The sequence below is a fragment of the Lissotriton vulgaris genome, chromosome 9 (assembly GCF_964263255.1).
Source record: "Lissotriton vulgaris chromosome 9, aLisVul1.2, whole genome shotgun sequence".
Classification (NCBI taxonomy): Eukaryota; Metazoa; Chordata; class Amphibia; order Caudata; family Salamandridae; genus Lissotriton; species Lissotriton vulgaris.
This window is the reverse complement of record NC_141697.1, coordinates 731155756-731161755: the sequence shown is the minus strand read 5'-3', so window position 1 is coordinate 731161755 and position 6000 is coordinate 731155756.

Here is a 6000-nt window from a genome sequence, read left to right as displayed (position 1 = left end):
TGCGAGATTGAATCAGAATTCTGCCCAAGCTGCAGAGCTGATTGCTCTCACTAGAGCATGTGTGCTAGCAAAAGGTAAATGTGTGAATGTGTACACCGATAGCCAGTACGCTTTCGGTGTAGCGCATAGTTTCGGACGATTGTGGCGAGAGCGTGGTTTCTTGACGTCGCATGGCACGAAAATCCAGCATGGCCAGCTTGTGAACGATCTTTTGGATGCATTGACTTTGCCTGCGCAAGTTGCAATTGTTAAGTGTAGTGCGCATCGTAAAGTGACGGATGATGTTGGTCGTGGTAACGCGTTTGCAGATGAGATTGCTAAGGAGACTGCCCGGAACCTTAGCACTCGAATGTATGTGACGAGTTCGGTTAGGTGGCCTGCAGAATCGAGTATGTGTGAAGATACCATAGAGAGCGTGAAAGCAATTCAGAATGAGGCCACCGACACTGAAAAGATGAAGTGGAAAGAAAGTACGGGAAAGTTGGATGTGAATGGTTGCTGGATTGATTTGTCAGATCAGAAAAGATGGATGTTGCCTGATGCGTATGTGCTGGCCGTTGTGACAATGGCACATGGGTCAGCACATATTAGCGCGAAAGGCATTTGCAAGTTGCTGGCTGATGTGTGGAAGAATGATGGCATTACAAAGTGTGCTGAACGTCTGGTGAAGAATTGTATGGTGTGTATAATGTACAATCCTGGCAAAGGAACCCCAACTCCCCCTGGCAGTTTTGCTCCTCCTTCGTATCCCTTTGAGGTGATCCAATTGGACTTCATCCATATGGAGCGATGCAATAACCTGAAATACGTTTTGGTTGTGGTTTGCGCATTCTCCCGATGGATCGAGGCCTATCCCCTCAAAGACAATACTGCTTTGTCTACTGCGAAAATCCTACTGAAGGAATACTTTCCTCGGTATGGAATGCCTAGAGTCGTGTGGTCAGATAACGGAAGTGAGTTTGTTGGAAGTGTGATGAAGAGTGTGTGTAAGGGCCTTGGAATTAATCAAAAATTCCATAGCGCCAATCATCCCCAGTCAGCTGGTTTGGTTGAGGGGTACAATGGCACCCTTAAACTAAAACTAGCGAAGATTCAGGCTACGACTGGACTTTCGTGGCCTGATGCTTTGCCTCTAGCATTACTGTCAACTAGGGCGACTGTACACTCCCGAATAGGGCTTAGTCCCTATGAGATAGTGTTCGGCCGTCCTGCGAATGTGTGGGGGGTTCCTAGGCCAGGAATATTCTCTGATCTTGAGTATCCGATGTTGATTGACTACTTACATGACTTGACTGCTAAACTGAGGTTAATTCACCAACAGGTTTACGACGCCTTGCCGACGCAGACGGAGGGTCCAGGCCACCAGCTCCAGCCCGGGGACTGGGTGGTTACTCGTAACTTCTCACGCAAGAACAATCTGGATCCCCGATTTACCGGACCTTACCAGGTACTCCTGGCCACGAGGACTGCCGTTCGTCTTGAGGGGCGGAAAAATTGGGTACATGCTACCCATTGTAAGCGAGTCCCTATTCCTTTGCCGGCAGACCCGTGGGTAAGGAAAGGCATTGCGTCAACAGAAACAGAAACATTGCCGGCGTTTGTACCTTTTAGCGACGCACAGCTTGTTGGAGAACCCTCAGCGCAGCAGAAAGCCACTGTTGAACACTTGTCAGCAAAAGACTCAAGACCAGATCAACCAACTGATCAGCAGGACGCTGTCTCTTCAACGGATCCTTTGTTCGACGAGCAGACACGTCCCGGGAAACATCGATATTCGTTGCGATCTCACACTAAGGACAAATAAAATTTTCTTGCTTTGCTGAAATTGACAACTGCAATATCCTCGTTTCCCATGATCAATTTTGAACATTCGTATCATTGAAAATTTTTTGTACATATATCAAGCTTCTTCCTTGTATCTTTTTACTTCCACAGCTGAGAGACATTGTGCTAATATATATACATATTGTGTATTGAGGGCCGTAGGGCCGCGCGCGTACTTCCTTCTGGACAGTAGGTCTTGACGCTAGGTTAAAGGCCGTCGGTTCCTAGGAACCCCTGGGGATTGACTATTGCTGCACAGAACGAAGTGCGTCAAGAAACGTTGCGGACGGTCGTAGGGAATGGCATTTTCGAAGCTGAATGATTTGGAAGGAGCTCAGGCGTACAGAGTCAAGCTGCAGCAACTCAGTCGTACCAAATGTTTTATATTTCAATTGTTTGTGTTGTTTCTGACTGCTTCTGCATTTTTGACGGGTGGGGTGTATTACACTATGTCTTACTTCTTACTTGCTACCCCTACTCCTACTCCTTACCCTAACCTTACTTCTACTGCTTCTCCTCATTCCTTTCATATGTTACCGGAACACGAGCAGGCTAGACGTGTAGAATTCCGCAACAATTCCTTTATTCAGCTCCTCCATCAGCATCAGTTAGTGGTTAACACTACTAATTGTTGGGTGTGTGGGTTGATGCCACATACTACGGGTAAGGGAATTCCATATCTGGTATTCCCGTATAGTTCCCAAGGGTCAGCTCGAGCATTCCAAACAATGTTTAGAAGCGCACTGGGTTTCCACCCCACTCAAGAACAACGTTCCCCCTACTCTGGTCCTACCTCGTATCAGAGGCTGCTATCGATGGCAATAGAGGATATGGAAGATGAGATCCATGATCCTTTTCTTATCCCTGAAGAAGAGGTACAAGCCTATAGGGTCCTAAGTAGAGGGGAATATAGTATGTTCACTAGTGAAAAGCAGCTTAAAAGCTCGCCTCCAATATGGGTCGTACCCCACACTGGTAATCTTTGTCTTATGGGTCGTGGTTCGCAAGCCCCACTTGGAGCAAGTGCTTGCACTGAAAGTTACGTTCTGCCAATGTTCTCGTCCCCTGTGTTTCTGGCTGCCAAGGGTACCTACTTTATCTGTTATGATCGTGCATACACATGGTTGCCCGCAGACTTCATGGGCTCATGTTTCATTGCAAATCTGTTGCCTCCGACGTTCACTGTAGATGCCGATTATCATAAGACTAGAGTTGTACGAGGCGTAATTAGCGAAGAGGATACTGCCGGTCAAGAGGCAGGAGACTTTTTCAAGGGTTTCCTCCCGTTTTGGGGACCTATGGTTAATAGTAGGAACCTGAGACAGTTGACTCGAGTGGTAGAATCGACAGCTAATATTACTGCCAGTGCCCTTGGTAATATCACCACAGAACTTCAGGCGGAGAGACTTATGACGTTACAAAACCGTATGGTTTTAGATGTCGTCTTAGCAGATCGCGGTGGGGTATGTAAAGTGATCCATTCGAGCTGCTGCATTTTCATTCCAGATAATGCTCCTACTGTCTATCAAGCCATCTCGAAGTTGCATAAGATCTCCGAATCCATACACGTGGATGTAGGGGATTGGACGCTACTTGGGTGGTTTTGGGGCCTGATGTCGACTTGGGGTTGGAAGATTCTGATGATCATCGGGGTTGTGGTAGTGTTCCTGTTCACGTGTTGCCTTTGTGTGCAGTGTGGTCCTGCCTTATGTGGCCTCTGTGCTACAACGTGTATGAGACAACCATCTGTTACCAAGGGGACTCGGTTGGACAGAGCTATGCTACAACAACATCTCGATGGTCTGATGAATATCGAATATGATTCCGACTAGTGCTTGCCTACATGAGGGCAAAAGGAGCGTCTGAGGTTCCGTGACAATTGTAAGTGGTGTTTTCGACTCGCACGAATATGGTCGAGTCTGGTATCTATGAACCGCAAATGACGAGTTTAGTAAGTGTGCGCAGTTTCGCTGTGCTAACTTAGACCGTTCGTTTGTTATGTGGGTTTTTCATCTGTACCCACGGGTTCCATCTTAGATACGGCATCCATTTTGTCTCTTGCCCTCAAGTAGCCAGCGAACGGACGCTGTCCGCTTCGCGACCCTGGGGACTCCCAAGATATTGGCGGAAGACACATGTTCTTTGTAAGTGTCTTTATGACGAGGGGGTTGCTGCTGTAAGGCAGATGGCGCCGCTCGAGGCTCATCTTGCCGCACGGGCTTATTGTCTCAGCCGTGCATCTCATTAGGCACATCCCTTAGATGCCTGTATCTCGTGTTTCTCGATACCTCCCCTTTTACACCCTTTCCGATCTCCCCACTGTCTCCGTCTTCCTCTGCACCTGTCTTTGTTCCTATTTTCGATCTACTTTACTGCTGATTGGAATTTGCTAATGGTGGGAAGATGGGTTTTTACAGTTGGGAACCGCCAAATGTTTCCGTACTTATGTTCCGGACCTTGTGTGTTTCAAAGTGACCAAAGCGACCCCTCTGGGGGCTAATTGTGGGAACCGGGTTGTAAACTTTTGTGTATCATGTTATCCTATGGGTAAAAACTGTATAAAAGGAGCGATCCACAGAACCAATTTGAAGCAGTCTCCCCGAACTACACTCGATGTACTTCCTGTGACTTCTGTGTTCCCTGCAGCAAATAAACCTTGAATCTTTGACGCCGAAGGAAGTGTCCCGTGTCTCTGTGACTTGTACGCCGGAGCAGGTTACCCACGAAGGTTTCAGGTGTTGTGCCCTGGCACCGCTGGGTCCAAAAGAACCCAGTCCTTCACCTTCTTTCATTCCTCCTACTTCACTTCCTTTCACCTCTCATACCTTTCTGTTCTTTCTTACTCATTCTCCTTTCAATTATCAATGCACTATATTTCACTTACTCTTCATTTTTTTAAGAATATAGCTCTTTGATGAGAATTGGAGGTAGTTCTGAAAAGAACTTTTGGTTTTCTTCTTTTAACTGAACAGGAACAAAAACAGGGAATGGAAACTGCTCAACAGGAGCAAAAAGAAAACAAAAAAATTAGGGGTGGGAAGGGCAGCGATGGTTCTCCAATGCTCGAACCATGAGCAGGACACTTTGCTCCCCATAGGTGAGGAGTTGATTGCAGTATCTGCATTTGACGACCCCATGGTTAAATGCAGGTTGTATGCTTGCCACCTGCTCCTGCGATTGCTCTCTCCCAGAAGAAGTTGCTCCTCCGGTTGATGTAGAGGCCCCATCTCTGGGAACCTCTTGTGCCAGAGCCCTGACACTTTCCCGGGCAAAATTCTGGGGGTGCCTCCTCTCCACATGGCGAATCATGGTAAAGTTGCCAAAAGAGTACTTTTTTGGGGGGTTACCCCGTGACAGGACCTGTTTGCAGATCCTGCACTCCACTTTTGGTGCATTCACCTTTTTCTGGTCTGCTGGAAACTTAAAAAATTTCCAGATGAAATGCTCTTTGACCTTCGGCTGAGGAGGCTCTTCATCAATGAATTCAGGCTCATCTTCACTGCTGGATGGTCTGGCAGCCATGATTATCCAAGAAATATGCAAGAGCAAAAAGGCAGGTCTTTCAGTCACAAAAGTGAAAGAAGTGAAGGAAATGGGTGGGGATTTCATTCATTGTAAAAAAAAAACTGTTAGCAACCAATGAAAAGTGTTATTTTAGGGTCACATGACCCGACGCGTTTACGCTGCGCGCTCCGGAGCACTTCCGGTGCGTTTACGCAGCGCGATCGTAGGCGCTTCCAGGGCGCAAACGTGGCGCGATCGTAGGCGCTTTTGCGTGCGTTTACGCGCCGCGAACGTAGGCGCTTCCGAGGGCACTTACGTTGCGCGCCGAAGTGACGTCATCAAACTTTTACAGAAATGCATAATCATTTTCCTTATTAAAAAAAATAATTTTATTTGTATGGTACGAAATGTTTTGCATTATTATTAACTTTTCATTCATATTTTTTTTCACGAACGACAGTTGCGCTCTGGGTGCGCTTTCAGATGAGCTCACGGAAAAGCTTACCGGAGAGCTTAGCTGAAAGCTTCCCGGAGCGCGCACCCAGAGCGCAAAAGAAAAAAATTATGTAAAAAAATGAATACTTTAAAAAAAACAGCAAATTGTAAAAAAAAAAAAAAGGTTAGAAACTCGATATACAAAGGAATTAGCATTTAAAAAACCTATGAAATTCA